Source organism: Podarcis pityusensis (assembly GCF_964106645.2).
Source record: "Podarcis pityusensis genome assembly, chromosome: 2".
NCBI lineage: Eukaryota > Metazoa > Chordata > Lepidosauria > Squamata > Lacertidae > Podarcis > Podarcis pityusensis.
In genome coordinates this window covers 1,130,643-1,154,274 of record NC_138029.1, presented here as the reverse complement: position 1 = coordinate 1,154,274, position 23,632 = coordinate 1,130,643, and the positions used below count along the sequence as shown (strand labels likewise).

At 53.7% G+C, this 23,632-nt stretch overlaps 1 long non-coding RNA gene across 1 annotated transcript in view; it reads left to right on the top strand.

Moving 5' to 3' along the window:
* Positions 1-8,832: 8,832 nt before the first annotated feature.
* Positions 8,833-23,632, top strand: part of LOC308471868 — a 203,743-nt gene continuing 188,943 nt past the window's right edge. The window contains exons 1-2 of the long non-coding RNA XR_013983195.1: positions 8,833-9,154; positions 17,350-17,768. This is a non-coding gene — a long non-coding RNA (uncharacterized lncRNA). The remainder of the gene's footprint in view (positions 9,155-17,349; positions 17,769-23,632) is intronic.

Here is a 23,632-nt window from a genome sequence, read left to right as displayed (position 1 = left end):
AGCTTTAGTTATCTGACGCAGCTAGGCTTAGACAATACCGGCAGCACAGAAAGAGGCTGCCTTGACAAAGTTATTCATTGGCTGGAATATTAACTGAAGTGCTGCAAGAGTTTATGAGGCTTTTCTTTAATTATTTTTAGGGATTTATATTTTCCAATAAAACTTTTCATTTGGCTGTTCTAGTTAAAGTTCTGAAGTGCCCCTAGGAGTTTGCCTTGCCAGAGCAATTCATTGATTGCAATTGTAATTTATTTAAATAAGCCTTTCTATATAAATTAGGTTAGATCTGTTATTTGTAAGGCTACATTTATCAGGCAATTTAATTCCTTTGGTTAATTTGCAAAGTGCTTAAGGGCTCCTGGGAGCTTTGCTTTGCTACTTAGGTTTGCTAAGTAGGTTTGCTGCATAAGTCAAGTTATCCCTCTTGCTTTAACAAGTTTAGCTTCTGTTTATTATATATCTAGCGGGCAATGAGTTTTAAGGGATTGGCATTAAGTAACAAGGAATAAACCGAATATATAAAAGAATAAAATAAAAAATTGAATAAGTGGTAGAGGGCTACCCATAATTGGTTAAACGTTGGTTAAAGGTTGCAAGTCCCCTGGGGATAGCGCACGCCTTCCTCTATTGTCCTGGTTCTAATTACAGTTTATTTAAAATATAAATCCAGTAAAGTTCTAGTTAATTAATTAATTAAATATTAGGGAAGTCAGATCGTTTTCCCCTAAAACCAACTTGAGTTTGCAACAGTGCAGACAATACTGAACTCATGTCATACTGATTACAGCTAAATACAATTGGTTGGGTAGGTAATTTCGGTTTCCAGTAAAAACTTTCCAGTGCACTAAATATTAAGGAAGTCAGATTGTTTTCCTTTCGGTTACTGATTTAAATTTTGCTGCACTGAATTTATTAAACCTAAAACCAGCTTGAGTTCGCAACAGTGCAGACAATACTGAACTTATGTCATACTGATTACAGCTAAATACAATCGGTTGGGTAGGCAATTTCGGTTTCCAGTAAAAGCTTGCCAGTGCAGGCAATACTGAACTACAGCATTATTGCTTTCTGCTCACGCATATAGGCTGAGCTAGCGTCACTGACTCTATTGAACCAGGTTAATCAAAAGCCTTTATCGCAGCTATGTCGGCTCAAGAAAACCAGGTAAATTCTGCAGCAGCCGGGGGGGTGCAGGGGAACCAAGAGGAGTCCCAGCCCTTTGTTATACCAAGTAACCTGCAGGCTTTGGCACAGTTTTTCAATGATTTTCAGGAATTTTATAAGCAAAGGAGGTCCACGGGCCAAGTGGCACCCACGCCAGGGGCAGCAGCACCGACAACAGTCGCAACAGGGATGTCAGCACCAACGGCGGTTGCACCAGCGGCAGCAGTGCCAGCGCCATCGGCACCAATGGTGTTCTCCCAGGAGTTTATCCCGGACACTCAACTTAATGAGGTGGTACTCCCAGGTACCTCCGCGTCCACTATGGCAGTGCTGAGCGTAGCCAAAGAGGCAACAGCCCGGCAAAAGAAGAGCACCCGTGCTCAGTCGGCCACCTCAGGCAAGTCGAAAGGAGGCCAGAAGGGTGGCAGGAAGGGTAAGGCTAGTACTCTAGGTACCAAGGCTGCTAACCCACAAAAGGACCCAGGTGTCCCCAGTCTCTTTCAGATCCCACCCCCGCAAGCGGCACCAGCTGAGGGCGCATCAGAATCCACTTCGGATGAGGAAGTGCGGGGTCTGCAGGCGGTACAGGTGAACAGTGTACTGGATCAAGCCGCGCCGGAGGTCCTCTCTGGGAAGGGGATGGAGAAGAGAAAACACACCAAAGAAGAGTAAGAAGAGCAGGCGGTCGGAATCGGAGGATGATTCAGGTACCTCTTCTTCTTCTGACTCCGATAGTGATGTTTCTAGGGAGGAATACTGGGGCCATGGGGAAGACTGCGTGGGTCTCCCTTCATGGGCCCATGAAAGGAGGGTCAATTCCTACCGTAAGTCCTTTAACGGGACCCTTGAATGGAAGGATGGCTCGCTAGTGCCGGACGTTAAAACTTCCACTCACCTATCTACAGATTTCATTGTGGGTAACCATTTATCTCAGAGGAAGAGGGACAAGATCCTTAATGGGGACTTTATTGATATTGTCAGAGCTGCTTCCAGATCCTAGCTCACAGAGGATCACGCTAGCCAGCGATCATTAAATAAAAGTCTTTATTGAGTTACAGTTTCCATTCTCAAGCTGCTGCGTGCAACTCTACGTCTCATGGTTAGATCGGCGAAGCTCCATCTGAGTCTCCGCCCCTTGTACACCAACTTAATATCCTAGCCTTGCTCCACCTTTTCCGCCTGACTGTTCTTCTCTGGGTCCCTCTGCCCCCCGGGGTCTCTTCTTTCCGGGATTCCTCTGACGCTGACGCTGACCCCCCTGACTCTTCTCCCTCCTTTCGGCGGGCTTTAGGACCTGGCTCCCTTTCCGGGCTGCCTACTGCGCCACTTTCCTGTGCATTTGAACTTGGCACGCGCGCCCAACCTTCCACCTTCCGTCTGACCGTTTCTTCGCTCCCCGATGGAGGTGTGGCCACTCCTGACTCGTGCCCTCCCCCCTGTTGTGAGCTGCCAGCGCTTGATCCCTGGCGCCCTTCCTCTTCCCTGCTCTCTGGCGGTGACGCTGGTCCTGATTTCCAACTGCTCCCCTCTGAGTCCCCTCTGGCTCTATCTTCCTGGGGTGTCCCCCTAGGCTCCCCCCTTGCCCTGGCCACTGGTGCTCCTTTCTGTGAATCTTCTGATTCACTGGAAAGACTCGGAGATCTCGGGTCGTCGTCATCACTCATCTTTTCTTCTGCCTCCTCTCCCTCGCTCTCTGTTTCCTCCCTTGCCCTTGCCTCTGCTCCTGAACCCCTGACATCCATCCCCCCCTCGAAGCCCCCTCTTCCCCCCTCCCCTCCTTCCGGTGCGGGATCTGGGTGCTGCCGTGTCAGGGGGACGAATGTCGGATACAGTTCGCTTCCCGTGGCGGGCCGCCATCCGAAGTCTTCCGGTTCTTCCTCCCTGCTCTCGTTGACGACGGTCACCTCCGCTTCCATCTCTGTGCCGCCGTGCTCGAAACCCGGGTCGTCCCCGAAAACGTCCATGTCCGTCTCTCCCTCGTTGCCTTCTGGAGACGTTGCTCGTCCTGGACCCTCCAGCCACCTTCTGCGGAACTGCTCCTCTGGTCGATCATCCCACCAATACGAGGGTTCTGAAGCAGATCCCGAGGGTGACCCCTCCGGGGAACGGGCGTCTCGTGTCGGTTCCTCGTCCGAGTCGAACCCCCGGAACGTGCTGGCTGAAAGCGTGGGCGTGAAAAGCCAGTCGTCGAAAAAGTCTGCTGGCATTGGCCTATGTGGGAAGAGGGCATGAAACTCTTCTTTGAGCAGAGGTTCGTCTAAAGCGTAGCCCGGCACCCAGCTGTTGGCACTGGCCGGGGTGCCCTCCTTGGCGAGAAGGTATTCTACCCCCTCTTCCCCCCATCTGGAGTCCAAAATCTCCGTGACTTCGTTGATGCGCTCCTCCTGTGCCACTCCCCCTTGCCCGGTTCTCTCTCGGAGCGGACCCGGTGCCGTTCCTGGTTCCTGAAACCTGTGAGGTGCCTTGTACGGAGTGAGCACCGATCTGTGGAACACCGGATGCATTCTGGAACCCTCCGGAAGAGCCAGCCTGAAAGCCACCGGGTTGACCTGTTCGTCGACTTGGTAGGGCCCCAGTTGTTTATGCCCTAGTTTCTTCTTCGCCAACGACCTGGCCGGCACTGCGTGGGCTGCTAACCAGACCCAGTCTCCCACATGGATCTCTTCGCCAACCCTTCTGTGTTTGTCCGCTTGTACCTTGTATGCGTGTTTAGCCAGCTCCAGGTGCCGCCGCAGCTGATCGTGGACCTCCTGCAACTCCGACGCGAACGCATCTGCTGTCTGCGGCTCCCCCTCCCCCATTCTTTCCAGTCCCGGGAAGGTTCTAGGGTGCCTCCCGTTGTTGGCGAAGAACGGCGTGACCCCCGTGGACACGTGCTTCGTGTTGTTGTAGGCGAACTCGGCGAGAGGCAGGTAATCCACCCACGTCGCAGGCTGTTGATTCGCATAACATCTCAGGTACTGCTGCATGATGGCATTGACCCGCTCCGCTTGCCCGTTGGTCTGCGGGTGTCTAGCCGACGACAGGTTGATCTTGACGTTCAGGAAGCCCATCAGCCTCTGCCAGAAGTTTGAGATGAACTGTCGCCCTCGGTCGGACAGAATAGACCGCGGCAGACCGTGAACCTTGAACACGTGGTCTATGAACAGTTTGGCGGTTTGTTCCGCCGTGGCCACCTTCGCACACGGAATGAAATGTGCCATCCTGGAGAACAAATCCACCACCACCAGCACAGCCGTCTTGCCCCTCGAGCTGGGCAGATCCGTGACAAAGTCCAGGGCCACTCTCTCCCATGGCTCGAACGGAGTTTGCAGCGGTTCCAGCAGTCCGGCCGGCGGTCTGTGCACTGGTTTGGACCTCTGGCAGGTGTCACACCTCGCCACGTAGTCCGCGACTTCCCCTCTCATTCCGGGCCACCAGAAGTCTCTGGCTACTAATTCCACCGTCTTCTCCTTGCCAAAGTGCCCGGCAGTGGGCGCGTCGTGCAGCTGCTGCAGTACCTTGGCGCGAAGTTCGTCTCCCGGCACGTAGATGGCCCCTTTACGGATGAGCAAACCATCTCGCAGCTGGAACTCGTCGGTCGCTGCCGTGCCCCTGTGCACCTCTGCCATCTTTGCTCGCGCGAAGGAGTCATCCTGCAACGCTCGTCGCACCGCATCCAGGTCAACTGTCGCCGCCGCGCACGCCCACACTGTCGGTGCGAAGATGTGCATGGCGGCCGCTGGCGTTGCCTCCTCCAGATACTGTGGCTTACGGGAGAGAGCATCCGCCATGATGTTGGTGTCCCCCGGGACATACTCTATTCGGAAGTCGAAATTCGCAAAGAACTCAGCCCAACGTATCTGCCTCTGGTTCAGGAACTTTGCCGTGCGCCAGTGCTCTAGATTCTTGTGGTCCGTGCAGACCTGCACCGTGTGCTTGGCGCCGATCAGGAAGTGCCTCCACGCTTTGAAAGCTGCATGAATGGCCAGCAACTCCCTGTCCCAGATGGTGTAGTTCTGTTCGGACTTGCTGAGCTTCCTTGAGTAAAACGCTCCCGGCCTCCAAACCCCCTGCGGGTCTTTCTGCAGCAGGACTGCTCCCACGGCTCTGTCCGAAGCGTCTGTCTCCACCCTCATCGGCCTGCTGGGGTTGACATGAAGCAGCTGCTCTTCCGACGCGAAGAGACGCTTGAGTGCCTGAAAGGACTGCTCCGCCTGCTCTGTCCAGATGAACTTCTTTTTCTTGGAGCTGAGCGTGTCCGTGATGGCCGCTGTCTGCATCGCAAAGCCTTTGATAAACTTGCGATAGAAGTTCGCGAAGCCGACAAACCGTTGGACCTCCTTCCGGTTGCGTGGGCTTTTCCAGTCCAACACTGCTCAGACCTTGGCGCTGTCCATGGCGAGCCCTTTATCAGACAACTTGTAGCCCAGGAAATCCACCTCGGTCACGTCGAATTGGCACTTCTCCAGCTTGGCGTAAAGCCTATGTTGCTGTAGCCTGCTCAGCACTTCCTTGACGTGTCTGTCATGCTCCTGCTGCGATTCCGAAAAGATCAGGATGTCATCCAAGAAACAGACGCACGTCTTGTAGAGGAGCCCCGCCAACACGTGATGCATGAAAGCTTGAAAAACGTGGGAGCCATTTTGCAATCCAAAAGGCATAACTCTATATTCGTAGGTGCCCAGGGGCGTGAACATGGCTGTCTTCCACTCATCTCCCTCCCGCATGCGAATGAGGTTGTATGCCCCTCGCAGGTCCAACTTGGTGAACACTCTGCCCTTCCGTACCTTTGCGAGGAGGTCGTCGATTCGGGGCATGGGGAAGTCCGATGGCTTGGTCACACTGTTCAAGATGCGAAAGTCCACTACAAGTCTTTTTTGGGGCGTGTCCCGCTTCTTAACAAAGAATACCGGACTGCCCCCCGCTGCCTTGGACTCTCGGATGAAACCGCGCTCCAAATTATGATCTATGAACTCTTTGAGTTCCTGCAGTTCGTCCTCAGACATGGAATACAGCTTCCCTTTGGGCAGCGCCGCCCCCGGCAGCAGGTCAATTTTGCAGTCATATGGTCTGTGGGGGGGTAGCCTGTCTGCCTCCTTCTCGCAGAAAACCTCCAAAAATTCTGCGTACTTGTGGGGAACCGCTTGCAGCGTGCCTAGCTGCAGCTGTGACTCCTCTTCCCCTCCTTCCTGCCTGGGCACGATGCAGTGTTCAGCGCAAAAGGAAGAGCCGAAGGTCAGCTGCCTCTGGTACCAAGCCAGCGTCGGGCTGTGCTTGTCCAGCCAACTCATGCCCAATACAATGGGCGTGTCCGATAGTTGAGTGACATTGAAGCTGATGATTTCCCTGTGATTCCCAAGTCGCATCACCATTGGTGGCGTCTGCTTCACCACTTGCCCCCCTAGCAGCTCCCTGCCATCCACCGTGACAACCTGCAGGGGCAGAGTGGCAGGCAGCAACTGTATAGCGTGCCGGTCGACAAAGTCCTGCCCTATAAAGTCCGCATTGCTTCCGGAGTCAATGGTGATTGGCACGTCCATGGTGATTCCATTGGGCAGCTGGAGCGACGCGGTGAGCCTCACTACCGGTTTGGGCGGGAGGGGGTCCATGGGCTGTAAAATCTCTGGGGACTGCTTCACTGACACGTCTGGCTGGGCCCCAGTGCCTCTTCCTCCAACCAGACTCCGTCGTTTCCCTGCTGTGGTTGTCCTTGCTGCGTTGCTGCAGTTACCATTGCTGAGGCTGCAGTGTGCTTGTGGAGCCTCTGGGGACACTCTTTCGCCATATGCTGTGGATCATCGCAGATGTAACACTTCCTGTTCCCTCTAGGAGGCTTCGCTTTCACTGCTGCCGGTGCTAGGGCTCTGACTGCTGACTGAGCCCTTGCACCTCCAACCTCCATAGGTTCCGCTCCTCCTCCTGGCGGAGGCGTGGATTGCGCACGCGCTGCTTCTCTGGGAAGGAAGGAGGAGCCCCTGGCTAGTTCGCGCCCTCCACGCCCTTCGTCCCTGCTCCACGGACGTCCTTCCAGCCGCACCCCCACCGCCAGCGCCCTCTGAACGATCTCCTGCGTGGTCCGGGGTCTCTCCCCCCTCGCAATTTCATCTTTAACCGAGCCGTGCAATCCCTCCCAAAACAGGTCTCTTACAGGAGCCGAATCTCTGTCCCATTCCAGGGCACTGACCAAAGCGAAAAAGCGGGCATGGTACTGCCTTACGCTGGCCCTCCCTTGCTTCAGTCCATGTATCTGCTGCCGAGCAAGATCCACGTCAATGCTTGATAAAAAGCACCCATCCATCGCTTTAATAAAGGCATCCGCATTTTGGAGCGCCGGATCCTTATCTCTCCACAAATTGCGCAGCCATGCTTTAGCATCTCCATGCAAATGGGACATGATGAATCCCACCTTCTCTTGCTCATCTCTAAAGTCTTTGTTCAGCAGTTGCAGTGCACACATTACATCTGCTCTAAAGTTGGGGTACTGTTGCAAATTCCCATCGAAGTGAGAGACCAGACCGCCTGTTCGTCTCCCCAACCCAATCCCCTCCGGTTTGGGTGTCAGTTGCCCTTGCTTCGTAAGCACTTCCAACCTGACCTGGAGATCCCTGTAGGCGGCAGCTGCGTCCTCCTCTCTCTTCCTGGATGCAAGAGCCTCGGCATTCAGTCGTGTCACTGCTTCTCTGAGTTCCACTATCTGCTGTTCGGCCGTCATGTTGTCTGCCGTTCGTGAGCTCGCTAGTAGGCACCCGCTTTCTCTCCTCTCCGCGAGGACGTAGATGCCCACAATCTAGGGATGGAGCTTACTGTCAGAGCTGCTTCCAGATCCTAGCTCACAGAGGATCACGCTAGCCAGCGATCATTAAATAAAAGTCTTTATTGAGTTACAGTTTCCATTCTCAAGCTGCTGCGTGCAACTCTACGTCTCATGGTTAGATCGGCGAAGCTCCATCTGAGTCTCCGCCCCTTGTACACCAACTTAATATCCTAGCCTTGCTCCACCTTTTCCGCCTGACTGTTCTTCTCTGGGTCCCTCTGCCCCCCGGGGTCTCTTCCTTCCGGGATTCCTCTGACGCTGACGCTGACCCCCCTGACTCTTCTCCCTCCTTTCGGCGGGCTTTAGGACCTGGCTCCCTTTCCGGGCTGCCTACTGCGCCACTTTCCTGTGCATTTGAACTTGGCACGCGCGCCCAACCTTCCACCTTCCGTCTGACCGTTTCTTCGCTCCCCGATGGAGGTGTGGCCACTCCTGACTCGTGCCCTCCCCCCTGTTGTGAGCTGCCAGCGCTTGATCCCTGGCGCCCTTCCTCTTCCCTGCTCTCTGGCGGTGACGCTGGTCCTGATTTCCAACTGCTCCCCTCTGAGTCCCCTCTGGCTCTATCTTCCTGGGGTGTCCCCCTAGGCTCCCCCCTTGCCCTGGCCACTGGTGCTCCTTTCTGTGAATCTTCTGATTCACTGGAAAGACTCGGAGATCTCGGGTCGTCGTCATCACTCATCTTTTCTTCTGCCTCCTCTCCCTCGCTCTCTGTTTCCTCCCTTGCCCTTGCCTCTGCTCCTGAACCCCTGACAGATATGTTCAAATTGTTGCCTCCTGCTAAGTTGACAGGTAAAGGAGAAAAGAGGCACAGCCATGGAAAATGCAGGTACAGAGCACCCAGAGTTGAGCGCACTTTTGACCATTGGCTGGATGGGTTCCAGGTATTTATGGGTGTCGTCAGCGCCGCTTATCCGAAACGAGAGATGCATTTAGTCGCCTACATGGCCCATGTGAGGAGGGCTAGGGATCTAGCGGGGGATACTGCCGCTCTAAATTACGATGAGGATTTCCGCAGAAATGCGTCGCTGTTATCTTCCACTCGTTGGGATCTGAGGGACCAGAACTATTGGTCTGAGCACGTAGGCCCCTACGTAGACAAGAAGCCCCAGGACTCTTCAAAATCCTGGAAGACCGCTCCGAGACAGAGGCGACTGTGCTGGGAGTTCAATAAAGGGGTTTGTGTACGGACGGTCTGTAAGTACAGCCATGAATGTGAAAAATGCCTCAGTAACCACCCAGCCACTGCCTGCCTGAAAGGGAGGCAGCCCTTTCGGGGTGGGAGAGGTTCCTACAACCAGGGACCCAGGGGTGGCCATGGAGCCCCTTCGGGACTTCAAGGGAACAGGCAGTAACTTCAATCTTGGCCTGGCCTTTTCCCCCGTTAAGTTGTCTCCGTTAAAAAACCTCTTGAAGCTATATCCCAACAGGGCAGCAGCAGCGTATTTATGGGAAGGATTTAGTAACGGTTTTAGGATCCCTGTAGCTTTCCCCCCAAATTCAGGTGATCCACCAAACCAAAAATCAGTGAGGGAGATGCCCGAGGTTGCCCGAAAGATTAGTAAAGAAATTAATGCAGGTAGGGTTGCTGGCCCCTTTTTAACTCCCCCAATAGAAGGCCTTCACATATCCCCGTTAGGTATAGTCCCTAAGAAAGCGCCTGGTGAATTTCACATGATTCACAACCTTTCCTACCCAAAGGGAGGGTCTGTCAATGATGCGATACCTCAGGAGCTTTGTACGGTTAAATATGCCACTTTTGACCAAGCGGTCAAGCTTATTCGCAAATTCGGCAAGGGCGCGCTTTTGGCAAAATGCGACGTTGAATCGGCCTTTAGACTCTTGCCAGTTCATCCGGAAGACTTCCGGTGGCTGTGTTTCAAATTCGAAGGGGTTTATTTTGTGGATAAAGCAATGCCCATGGGCTGCTCAGTCGCCTGTGCAGCCTTTGAGGCATTCAGCACCTTCCTGGACTGGGCGCCTCGCTTTAGAACTGGATCTGAGGGCGTGTCGTACTACCTGGATGACTTTATCCTCGTCGCCAATAGCAGGCGTAAGTGCTCAGAGCTCCTTGAAGCCTTTACATCATTAGCAGGGGAGTTGGGAGTTCCCTTGGCTGCCGACAAAACAGAGGGTCCAGCTACAACCATGGTTTACTTAGGTATTGAATTGGACACGGTCGCTCAGACCTCAAAACTTCCCAGAGAGAAGCTGATTACGCTTGGCGACCTCATTCGGCAGCTCCTCCCCCTGAGAAAGGTAACACTAAGGCAGATACAGTCACTGCTAGGCCATTTAAACTTTGCTTGCCGCGTGGTTTCCCCTGGCCGTCCATTTTGTGGCCGCCTCGCGAGGCTAGCAGCTGGCCTGCGATCCCCCCATCATAGGGTTCGCTTATCTAAGGAGGTAAAATCTGACTTGGAAGTCTGGTTGAAGTTTCTGGAGAACTACAACGGTATTTCCTTGTGGCAGGAGAACTTGTTGCTGCAAGTGGACTTCCAGGTTCATTCAGATGCTTCAGGCTCCTTAGGGTTTGGCGTTTACTTTAGGGGGCAATGGTGTGCCCAACATTGGCCGTCAGCGTGGCAAGGGACCCCCATAACCAGAGATTTAACCTTCCTAGAATTCTTTCCGATTGTTGTCGCAGTGCACTTGTGGTCTGAAGTCTTTAGGGTTTGCTTCCACACTGACAACCAAGCAGTGGTAGGAGTCCTTTCCAGGCAGGCCGCACGGTCATCAAGAGTAGGTGCTCTTCTGCGCTCCTTCATTCTCAGGTGTCTAGAACTTAACATCCACTTCTCCGCCAAATTTGTGCCTGGCGTGAACAATGACATCGCGGATGCCCTATCTCGTTTTCAGATGGACCGCTTCTGCTCGTTAGCACCGGAGGCTCAGCTGCTTCCTCAGCCGTTCCCGGAACATCTGTGGAGACTTGGGGACCAGAGTCATGGGAACCAGAAGTGATTCAGGGAGTATTAGCCTCATTGGCTCCGTCCACTTTAAGATCTTATAAGAAGGCGTGGTCGGATTTCCTTAATTTCTGTAATAAATCCCGCGCCGGCAGGAGCAACGCCCCCCCGTCAAGTCCGAGGTTTTATCATACTTGGTATACTTAAGATGTTTGGGCCGCGCCCCTAGAACTATCAACCTTCAGGCAGCGGCAATATCATTCTTTTGCAAGGCGGTATTTTCCTCTGATCCATGCGCTGATTTCGTCATACGAAGGACCCTAGAGGGCTGGCGCAGGCTGCAGCCCCCGAGCCATGACTTAAGGAGGCCAATATCATTCGACATCCTTTTCCAAATTCACAAAAAGCTGAGAACGGTCTGTTGGTCGAAGTATGAGGCGCGCTTATTTTCAGCGGCATTATCGCCTTCTTCGGTGCGATGCGTGTGGGTGAGGTGGTTTACGAAGAGGGCCAGCGCGGCTCTTCCCGGGGGTTGCTACTGAGCGACCTTACGCTCTCTAGGGAGGATCTAGTATTACGAATACGTAGCTCCAAAACAGACCAGTACGGGAGGGGGGCCCTGGTTCGGCTTCTGGCAACCGGAGAACCAGACCCGTGCCCTGTTAAGGACACCAGGCACTTCTTAGATCTGAGGACCAATTCGGCAGGGCCTTTCTTTATCCACGCAGATGGCTTACCCCTGACGCGTCAACAGTTCACGCGGGTTATGCACTCAACACTGGTGTGATGGGACGATGAGCTGCTTGTGTGTAAAATCCTAGTCCCTCAGAGTTTGGTCAAGTTTGCAAACCTCTGTCTGTAACGGAGCCCCTTAAACATGGCTCTGTCAGTCGCTGGCAGATTCCGACAGTGGTTGCTTTCGGAATCGCTTCCAACATAAAAGCTCCTTAACGGAAACACGTCTTCTGGACTCTCTGCGTGACAGTTTCCGGCGAGGAGTGGGTGTCCCTACAGGAGGTCCTGAAACCTCCCCACTGTTTTCGCTGGAAGTGTCTCTGAGCCATCCCTCCAGCTCCCTTTCCCTCAGCCCAGCTCCTCTCCCCCTACTGGTTCCCTCTTCAGCTGCTGAGTCTCTCCCAACCTGTGTGAGCCCTTTCACTTCCCTTCCTTCCGATGGCAGTTCCCTGACATCCACCTCCCCTCCAGGGCCCCCTTCATCCCCTCTCGCCCCCTCCTCTACGGGCGGTGAGGAAGCAAAACCCCGGAATGAACTTCCTTCATCTTCCGATGTCCCGAACACTTCTCTCCACCTGTTGCGGTTCCTGGTCTCGAAGTACTCCTCCTCCTCAGAGTCCATCTCCCCTTCCCCTTCCGATTCCGAGAATCCTTCCAACTCCTCCTCCTCATCGGTGGTCCCAAAGTATTCCCTCCGGAACCTCTCCACAGGCTGAGGTTTCCTTGGGAACCTTTGATGGAACGTTTCTATCAATACCTCGTCATTGATATCTTCTGCCATTACCCAAGTGTTTTCTGACTCCGGTTCTCCTTCCCACGCTACCAAATACTCCACCTGATCCCCCTTCCATCTGGCGTCGAGGATTTCTGCCACATGGCTGCTGCATTCCCTTTCTTCTATGACCGGTCCCCGAGTGGCCATCCCTTCTCGTCCCCCCTCATACGGTGACAGTAACGACCTGTGAAATACTGGGTGCAGTTTCATGTGGTTGGGTAACCGGAGCCTGAAAGCCACTGGGTTGACCTGTTGAATGACCTCAAAGGGACCCAATCTCCTGGGTCTTAATTTCTTACAACCTCCTTTGAACGGCAACCCTTGGGTTGACAGCCACACCCTATCTCCCACCCTTATGGTTTCACCTTCCCTTCGGTTCTTGTCTGCCTGCCTCTTGTATTCTTCCTTCGCCCTTTCTAAGTTGAGTTGGAGCTGACGATGGATTGCTTCCATTTCTTCTACAAAATGCTCGGCTGCCGGGACACCCCATCTCTCCCCTTCTCCCCCTGGGAAAGCCCTGGGATGACACCCATAATTAGCCAAGAAGGGGCTCATCCCTGTGGACACATTCTCGGCATTGTTGTAGGCAAATTCCGCCAGCGCCAACTTTTCTACCCAGTCATTCTCTCTGTCATTGACATAACACCTCAGGTATTGCTGGAGGACCCCGTTTGCTCTTTCCGCCTGCCCGTTGGTTTCAGGGTGCCGGGCAGTCGAAAAGTTGACCTCCACCTGCAGTAAGCTCATGAGCTTCCTCCAGAACCTGGAAGTAAATTGTTTTCCTCGGTCTGAGACCACCCTCAATGGCACCCCGTGCAACCTAAAAATGTGTTCTACAAATAACTTCGCTGTCTCTTCCGCCGTGACTGCATGCGAGCAGGCTACAAAGTGGCACATCTTTGTTAGTAGGTCTACCACCACCATGATGGCTGTTTTCCCCTTGGACTTCGGCAGATCAGTCATAAAATCTATCGACACTGCCTCCCAAGGTCGTTCTGGGGTTGGTAAGGGTTCTAATAGCCCCGCCGGTGCCCGCCTCTCCCCTTTGGCTCGCTGGCATTGCTCACACCCTCTTACATACTCCCGTACATCTTCCCTCACCTTAGGCCACCAAAATTCCCTGGTGACCAACCACATGGTTTTGTGTTGTCCAAAATGCCCCGCCGTGGGGCTGTCGTGCAACTGCTTGAGTACCCTCCCCCTTAAGTCTCCTTCAGGGATATACAGTGCCCCTTTGTAATACAAAGCTCCATTTCTTTCCTCGAAACCCCCTGGTTCCTCTCCCTCACCCCTAAGACCTCTGAGCTTATTCTGGGCGTATTCATCATTCTCTGTTTCCTCTACCAGTTCTCTTTGTCCCACCAATGCCGCCCCACACACCCAGCGGTCCTCTGGAATGACATGTCTCTCTTCGGGTGCTCCCTCCCCCTCCAAATATTCAGGTTTGCGTGAGAGAGCGTCCGCCCTAATGTTCTCTGGGCCTGGCACGTAACAAATCTCAAAGTTAAATTTGGAGAACTCCTGGGCCCATCTCACTTGCCGTTGGTTGAGCACTCGTGCCGTCCTCCAATACTCTAGGTTCTTGTGGTCAGTGCACACTTGCACCTTATGTTGTGCGCCAATTAGCAGGTGCCTCCATCTCCGGAACGCCTCATGAATGGCTAGTAGTTCTCGGTCATACACCGTGTAGTTCCTCTCGGATTTGTTCAGCTTTCGCGAAAAAAAGGCACACGGTCTCCACTCTGACTCCTCCTTCCCTGGCTGCAGAAGCACCGCCCCAATAGCTCTGTCTGATGCGTCAGTTTCCACTCTCATCGGTTTTTGTAAATCCACATGCAGGAGTTGTTGTTCCGAGGCGAAGGCCCTTTTTAGTTCCTCAAATGCTCGCTCCGCCTCCTCAGTCCAAACGAACTTCTTCTTACTGCTGAGACAGTCCGTAATGGGCGCCGTCAGGTGGGCAAAGTTTCGGATGAACTTACGATAGAAGTTCCCAAATCCTAGGAACCTCTGCACATCCTTCCTTGTTTTGGGTGTTTTCCATTCCAGCACCGCCTGGACCTTGCCGGGATCCATGGCCAATCCCTTGTCTGACAGGCGATACCCCAGGAATTCCACCTCCTTGGTATGAAACTGACACTTCTCCAGTTTCACCCACAGCTGGTTGGCTTGCAGCCTGCTCAACACTTCTCTGACGTCTCTCACATGCTGCTCCTCATTCTCAGAATACACCAACACGTCGTCTAAGAAGGCCACACAATTCTTGTAAAGCAAAGGCCCCAGGACGTGGTTCATAAACGATTGAAAGCACGCGGAGCCTCCTTGTAGGCCGAAGGGCATAACTAAATATTCAAATGCCCCCAAAGGGGTGAACATGGTGGTTTTCCATTCATCCCCCTTCCTTATTCGTATCAGGTTGTACGCCCCCCTTAGGTCCAGTTTAGTAAAAATCTTTCCCTTCCTGACCCTTGTCAAAATGTCGTCAATCCTGGGCATAGGGAAAGCCACTGGTTCTGACACTGCATTTAAGGCCCTGAAGTCACACACAAGCCTCGGCTTGTTCGTGTTTTTTTTATCCACAAAAAACACTGGGCTGCCCCCCACCGCCCTGGACTCTCTGATGAACCCTCTCTTCAGGTTCTTGTCAATGAACTCTCTTAGCTCCTGCATCTCTCTGTCTGACATGGCGTACAGCTTGCCTACAGGGAGCTGTGCCCCAGGGAGTAAATTGATTTGACAGTCAAAGGGTCTATGCGGGGGTAATTGGTCAGCTTCCCTTTCGCTGAAGACGTCGCGGAGATCTGCGTATTGTCGTGGTACCTTCACGTTCTCCGTTACTTCAGTCCCTGCTAGGGTGGCTTGGGCCCCTGCCAAACCCTTTCCCTCTTTGCAGTGTTCTAAGCAATGTGCTGAACCAAAAGAAACCACTCTCTGATGCCAGCCCACCAGCGGATCATGTAACGCTAGCCAGCTCATCCCCAATATAATGGGAGCTCCTCCCAAGGTGGCCACATTAAACGCTATCAGTTCGGTGTGCCTTGCCACCTTCATTATCATTGGGACGGTCTGCAAGCTGACTTCTCCTCCCAACAGCTCCCTGCCATCGATCGTGGTCACCTGCAGGGGGTTGCTTAAAGGGATCGTCTGTATCTGGTGTTCAGCTGCAAACTCTTTGCTCATGAAATTGCAGGAGCTGCCTGAGTCCAACAGCGCCTTTATCTTTAGAGGGTGTCCGTTTGGCAGCTCTAGCGCCACTTCTATCACTAGGGCGGGTTTAGGAGGTTCTGGCGTGGGCACTTTCACTGCTCTTTGGCCTGGCTGCTGTGCCCCGACGGTGGCAGCCAGGCGTTGGCTTTTACTTGCTTCGGTATTTCTTCCTCTCTTCCCTCCACAGCTCCTACCATCCCTTGCCATTCCTTCCTCTGGGGGCAGACTCTGGCAAAGTGACCTGGCTGTTGGCAGAGATAGCATTTCCGGGCGCCTTTTCCCTCCTTCTTTCCCCCCTCACTGGGCTTTGAAACTGCGCGCGCGCTGTTCCGATTTCCATCGGCTCTGCCGGCGGGAAAGTTGGCTCTGGAATGTCTGGAATGCGGAACTCCTTCCAACGTTCCCCCTTCCCTTCCCGCCTCTCCAATGCTCTCGCCTCCTGGCGCGCTCCTATGGTCAGCGCTGATTTGGTCAGCTGGTCCATAGACTCCGCCCTGGGCGCCCGGGAAAGTTCGTCTTTCACAGCCGAAGAAAGCCCTTCTTCAAAGAGCATTTGAATGGGTTCCGCCGATAGATCCCACCCCAATTTATGGATCAACATGGTGAACTCAGTCCAGTACTCACGGACAGATCGGCTCCCCTGTTTGCAAGCCATTAACTGTCTGCGGACCACTCCCTGTTCAATATCGCTGGAAAACATCAGATCCATGGCGCGAAAGAACTTCATCGTGTCCTTTAGGACGTCACTATTCGCTGCCATCAGGGGTCTAACCCAGTCTCTCGCCCCCTTTTCAAGATGCCCAATCACGAAAGCCACTCGTGATTCCTCGTCAGGGAATTCATCAAACTGCAGATTGAGGGCATATTGCATCTCTGTCCGAAAGCCATGATAGTCTTTGGGCTCCCCCCCAAACTTCTGCACCAATCCTGGTACCTTTCTGACGAGCTGGGTGTCTTTCCCCTTTTTGTCTGCATCCTGAGCCCTCCTCTCCTCAAGCCTCGCCGTCTGCAGCGCTAGCTGGACCTCCAACACCCGGTACCTTTCTTCCAGGCTTGGACCCGCTCCAGCTCCTGCTTCTCCGGTTCCGGCTGGGTTGCTCATGATGCCTTCTCCTGCACAAGCTGCTCACGAAGACTGTCGGAATGCTGTGATGGGACGATGAGCTGCTTGTGTGTAAAATCCTAGTCCCTCAGAGTTTGGTCAAGTTTGCAAACCTCTGTCTGTAACGGAGCCCCTTAAACATGGCTCCGTCAGTCGCTGGCAGATTCCGACAGTGGTTGCTTTCGGAATCGCTTCCAACATAAAAGCTCCTTAACGGAAACACGTCTTCTGGACTCTCTGCGTGACAGTTTCCGGCGAGGAGTGGGTGTCCCTACAGGAGGTCCTGAAACCTCCCCACTGTTTTCGCTGGAAGTGTCTCTGAGCCATCCCTCCAGCTCCCTTTCCCTCAGCCCAGCTCCTCTCCCCCTACTGGTTCCCTCTTCAGCTGCTGAGTCTCTCCCAACCTGTGTGAGCCCTTTCACTTCCCTTCCTTCCAATGGCAGTTCCCTGACATCCGGCTGCATGTGGCCTTCCCCCTGCAGATTTCGCGGCGCACTCGTTTAGAATAGGAGCGGCCACCACAGCAGTGCACCTGGGCCTTACTACGGAGAGGGTTAAGGACTTAGGCCGCTGGAAATCGGACGCTTACAAACGCTACGTTAGAGGAAATCTGTGACGGTTCAACTGGGGTCAATTGACCATGGCCTGTTCTTTTAATCTCTTGCAGGTGTTATGGGGGTCCGCGTCTGGATATTCGGGCACAGCATTGTGCATTGGGCCAGGGTCCGCGCCATCAATTCCGGTCTCGGGCCATGCCTCGGCTTACCGTCTGGCATCACTTTATCCTGGGTTGCGCGAAGGGGAATGCGCTGGGCTGAGATGTTGCCCGCATTTAAGACCAGAGCAGCAGCGGAGGGCCCCCCGGATGCTTTGCTGATACAATTGGGAGAAAATGACCTTGCTTACAGGAAGGCAGTTGACTTGCAGTGGCACATTTTCAGTGACTTTGAGGAGCTTAAGGCCTCTTACCTGGACATGACAATCATTTGGGCCTCTTTGATGGAGAGGCGGGTCTGGAGGGACTGCAGGTGCCTGATAGCCATGAATAAGGCGAGGAAAGCCTTGGATCGGGCGGTGGTGCGTAGAGTGGCAGCCCTGGGTGGGAAGGTCATTGAACATCCGGGCATTCGTTTCAACTGTGAGGCCCACAGTTTGATGGCGTGCATCTTTCCGATGCTGGAAATGATGTTTGGCTGTGCGACATAGCGAAGGGGATAAGGGATTGGTTTCAGGCATGAGAGTATTGGCGGCGAGCGATTGCTCGTGTGGCGGTAGGCATTGGTAAGAAGGGGTTAAGAGGATGTGTGGGGGGGAGGAGCGCCATCACCTCCCCCCAGTGAACGAAGGGTGGTCCATTAAAGTACTCCGGGGGCGTGGCCCTGTCCGAAGCCTATGGAGGTGTGGGCCAAAGGCACGCCCCAGAGCGGTGACCCGGGGAGCTCCTAGTCGACGTGCCTCGGCAGGAGACTCCCCGATATAGTGTTAACCCTTCCCCGTGTCTCCAGCAAATGGGCTGGAGCCGGATAGTCGATAGGACCAATGCCTAAGCCAATGCCTCTCATTCCTGAACTCAATAAAGTTGTGGCCTAATTCACCCAATTAACCTTAAATTATGGTGTCTGGTGTCTTTATTTATCCTGGCGGGGGCGGGAACTCGCCACGCAAAGCCACTTCCGGCTTGCCCAGGAGGTGGGGTTGCGGGCTTCACGCCCACCCCACGTGAGCGGGGGCTGGTTTCAGCCCCCGCGAGAACAGGGGAATCCCGGCCGGGTGTGCCCCCCCAGCCAGCCAATCGGCTGGCTGGGGGGGCGTGGCCTGGGCTATTTAGGGCCGGCATGGAGGGGGCTCACCCTCTCTCTGCCGGCTAGCCCTCACATTTTTTCCCACCCTCCCTCCCTCTAGGTAGGTTTTAGGCAGGTTTCTGACTTTGCTATGGACTTCGGTCTGTCGCCGCAAGGGGCATGGTAGGAATTTTTCCCTATTGGCAATTTACAGCCTTTTGGTTTTTCGCCTACCTCGTAGCAACTCGTCACAACTCTTCGGCATTGGCAGTAGGCATTGGTAAGGCGGTAGGCATTGGTAAGAAGGGGTTAAGAGGATGTGGGGGGGAGCGCCATCACCTCCCCCCAGTGAACGAAGGGTGGTCCGTTAAAGGACTCCGTGGGGCGTGGCCCTGTCCGAAGCCTATGGAGGTGTGGGCCAAAGGCACACCCCAGAGCGGTGACCCGGGGAGCTCCTAGTCGACGTGCCTCGGCAGGAGACTCCCCGATATAGTGTTAACCCTTCCCCGTGTCTCCAGCAAATGGGCTGGAGCCGGATAGTCGATAGGACCAATGCCTAAGCCAATGCCTCTCATTCCTGAACTCAATAAAGTTGTGGCCTAATTCGCCCAATTAACCTTAAATTATGGTGTCTGGTGTCTTTATTTATCCTGGTGGGGGGCGGGAACTCGCCACGCAATAATGCAGCAGTATGATTGGTTGGCAGGAACCACCCAATCATTCTCCAGATAGAAGCGAATCCACAACCTGATTGGGTTACAGTAGAATTCCAGAATTAGCCAATCATGTGCAGCCCATTGTGTAAATAATGTATATAAAGCAGATACTTTGAGGGGACTTTCATTCATTCCTCCTCACCACTATGAGCTGAATAAAGAGCATGAAATCACTTTGTGAGTATATTTCAAATTGGTTTCAGGTTCTTTAGGTTTGCATGCATATTACCCCAAAAAACACAAAGTGAAGTGAAAGAATACCAATCAAAGCAAAACAGGGTTTGTTTGGTTTCATATACATAGAAAGAAGACGAATGTTTCTTTCACTTTCATTTTTTTGGGGTGTGCTTGCATAGAAAGAAGACGAATATGAGCGAGAGAGATAAAAAGATAGAAGTAAGCGAGGGAGGGAAGGAGAAAGCGAAGGAAAGAAGAGAGAGGGAGAGAAAAGGGAGGGAGGGAGAGAAGGAAAGAGAAGGGAGAGCGAGAAGGAGGAGAGAGAGAGAGAAGGAAGGAGAAAGACAGAGAGAGAGAAGGAGAGAGAGAGAGGGAGAATAAAGGGAAAGAGAAGGGGAGAGCTCAGAAGGAAGGGAAAGAGAGAAGAAAGGAAGGGAGAGAGAAAGCGAAGGAAGAGAGAAAGAGAGATGGAGAATGAGAGAGAGAAGGAGAGAGACAGAGAGTAGGAAGGGAGAGATAGAGAGAGCGTGAAGGACGGCAGAGAGAGAGAAGGAAAGGAGCAAGGGAGAGAGAGAAGGGAGGGAGAGGGAGAAAGAGAGAAAGAGACATATGAAAGGGAGAGAGAGACTGAAGGAAGAGCGGGAGAGAGAGAAGGAAGGAGAGAGAGAAAGAAGGGAGAAAGAGAGAGAGAGAAATAGGATGAGAGAGATAGAAGGAGAGAAAGAGAAAGAGAAGGGGGAGAGAGAGAAGGAAGAGAGGGGGAGAGAGAAAGAGAAGGAATGGAGAGAAGGAAGGGAGAAAGACAGAGAGAGAGAGAGAGAGAGAGAGAGAGAGAGAGAAGGAAGCGGAGAGAGACAGAGAAGAAGGAGAGAGAGAGTAGGAAGGGAGAGATCGAGAGAATGAAGGATGGCAGAGAGATAAGGAAGGGAGAGATAGAGAGAGTGAAGGACTGCAGAGAGAGAGAAGGGACAGTGAGGGAGAGAAAGAGAGAGAGAGAGAGAGAGAGAGAGAGAGAGAGAGAGAGAAGAGAGGGAGGGAGAGGGAGAGAGGGGGAGAGAGATAAATGGAGAGAGAGAGAAGAAAGAGGGAGAGAGGGAGAGAGAGAAGGGAGGGAGAGGGAGAAAGAGAGAGGAGAGAGAGATATAGAGGAAATGAGGGGAGAGCGAGAAAGAGAGTGAGTGAGAAGGAAGGAAGAGAAAGAGAGAGAAGGGAGGGAGGGAGAGAGGAAAGAGAGAGAAAATGAAGGGAGAGAGGTAGAGAGAGATAGAGAAGGGAGAGAGAGAGAAGGAATGAAGAGAGAGGAGGAAGGGAGAAAGAGAGAGAGAGGGAGAAGGACGAAAGAGAGAGAGAAGGAGAGAGAAGGAAGGGGCAGAGAGTGACGAGAGAAGGGAGGGGAGAGAGAGAGACGAGAAAGAGGGAGAAGGAATGGGGAGAGAGAAGGAAGGAGAGACAGAGAGAGAAGGAAGGAGAGAGAAAGGAAGGGAAAGAGGCAGAGACAGAGAAGGAAAGAAGAGAGAGAAGGAAGGGAGACAGAGAGAGAGAAAGAAAGAAGGAAGCGGAGAGAGAGCAAGAGAAAGGAAGGAGAGAGAGGAGAGAAGGGAGAGAGAGAGAGAGGGCGGGAGAGGAAGAGAGAGAAAGAGAGAGAGAAAGAGGAAATTGGGGGGGAGAGAAAGAGAGAGGGAGAGAAGGAAGGGAGAGGGAGAAGGAAGGGGGGGAGAGAGAGAGAGAGAGAGAGAGGGAGAGAGAGAAGGTCGAGAGAGAGAGAGAGAAGGGAGGGAGAGGGAGAGGGAGAGAGAGAGAGAATGAAAGGAGATAAAGAGCGAGAGAAGAAAGAGAGAGAGATAATGAGAGAAGGAAGGGAGAGGGAGAGTGTTATGTAGTGTAGTTTCACCCTGGGCCAACAGGGGGATACTGTATATAGTTTTCACTCAGGTCTGTAGATAGTTTTCACTCAGGTCCGCGGCAGTTATTTTTGGCGGGAACTCTGGGCTGTTGTGGTTACAATGTTGACAGCCGGCTGCCTATAAATACAGGCCGGCTGAGCTGTTCGCAGTTAGTTCTATTCCAGCTTACCATAATAAAGAGCTACTTGAAGACATCGCTGTGCCGGCTGCTATGTCAACCCACCACCTAACACTGGCGACGAGGATGGGATAGATGGACATCAGAGCACAGCCAGATGCGGCCAGCCTCTGAACTGAGCTGAATCACTGAGCTGAATCACAGAGCGAAATCACTGAGCGAAATCACTGGGCAGAACCAATTCAGAGCTGACTGTTCTGGCTAGAGCACTGTGTTCCATCCATCGCCCTTCACGCCGGCATCGGAATCATGGCTTCACTTGTGCCTCTACCGCCGTTTGCGCCAGCCTCTGAATCATGGGACTCCTACCTCGCTCGGTTCGACTGCTACCTCCAAGCCAACGAGCTGACAGAAGTATCACAGGAGCGGAAGCGGGGCCTATTCCTCAGCCTCTGTGGGCCTGAGGTGTTTGAGACGGCCCGAGCGTTGGTTGCGCCTGAAGCAGTCCAGGCAACACCATGGGACACGATCCAAGAGAAGCTCCGCAACCACTACGCACCAAAGCCGTCCAAGATTGCTGCCCGCCATGCGTTCTACCACCGGAACCAGGCAGAGGGGGAGTCAATCAACAACTACACCACCGCCCTGCGACAGGCTGCAATGCACTGTGAGTTCCGAGACTTAGACGATGCCCTGATGGATCGAATCGTCTGCGGCGTCCGGGACATCCATCTGCAACGGCGCCTCCTAGCCAAGCCAGACCTCACGCTACAGAAAGCCATTGAGGAGGCTGTGGCCTCAGAAGCTGCTGAACGCTCCGCCCAGGAGATCCGCAAGTCCAGCAGCCCGCGTCTTGCTAGGGAGCCAGTTCCGGTGCATCATGAAAAGGCCAGCAGTGAGGAGGCATCCTCCAGTGAAGACGATGACGTGCACCAGACAAAGCGGGAGCGCAGGAAGTTCCAACAGAAGTCCAAGGGCCAACCGGAATGTGCTGGCTGCGGAGGCAACCATTCCCGTGCCAAGTGTCGATTCAGAGACGCCATCTGTAGGAAGTGTTCCAGAAGGGGCCACATCGCTAAGGTCTGCCGATCGGCTCCGTCTGACACCCCCCCTTCATCGATTCGCAAGTCCAAGTCTTCACTCCAGTCTGCCAAGGAAAGTTGTTTCGCTCTCACCAACTGCCGCTGCCCGTCTGGAACCACGATTGGCCAAACCGACTCGCCTACGCGACGCAAGCTGAACGTCACGGTGCTCATTGAAGGAGCTCCATGTGACATGGAGATCGACACCGGGTCTGCCCTGTCCATCGTGTCATGGAGCACCATCAAAAGACTGGTACCCAGAGTGTCCAAAAGGCAACTCGACTCTCACCGCGTACACCTGAGAGACTACCAGGGAAACGACATTCCCGTGGTAGGCGTTGGCCGGTTCCGGATCGCCTTCAAGGATTTTTCGGGCCTGCTCCGGTTGGTGGTGGTCGAAGGTCAGCGGCCAAGGCTCCTAGGGCTAGACTGGTTTGATGCCCTCGGCCTGGAAGTCACCGGCATCAACTGCATCTCTAACGCAGAGACTGAGGGTCTGGTCAAAGACTTTGCCGAGGTTTTTGACGGCACCTTGGGCCAATATACAGGTACGCCCATCTCCTTTAGCCTTGATCCACAAGTCGCCCCCATCAAGCTAAAGCCACGCCGGGTTCCCTTTGCTCTCAAGGCTAAGGTGGATGAACAACTGGACAAACTGATCGCCCAAGGAGTTTTGGAGCCGGTTGACCACGCAAAGTGGGAAACCCCCATCGTCACGCCTGTCAAGCCAGATGGGTCGGTGAGAATCTGCGCTGACTACAAGTGCACGATCAACAAGGCACTTCAGCAGCACGCTTATCCGGTTCCTGTTGTCCAACACCTGCTGCATTCCCTGGGTGAGGGTAAGGTCTTCGCTAAGCTGGACCTTGCCCAAGCCTATCAACAACTGCCAGTCGATGATGCCACTGCTGAAGCCCAGACGATCGTCACCCACCGGGGGGCTTTCCGTTGCCGCCGGTTGCAGTTCGGGGTGAGTGTGGCTCCTGGCATCTTCCAAAGCCTTATGGAGCGTCTCCTGCAAGGGCTTCCGGGCGTGGTACCATATTTTGATGACGTCTTGGTGTCTGCAGACTCACACCAGCAGCTGTTCGAGCGCCTCCGTGCCGTGCTGACCAGGTTCCAGGAGGCCGGGCTCAAGGTAAAGAGGGAGAAGTGCCAGATCGCCGTTCCAC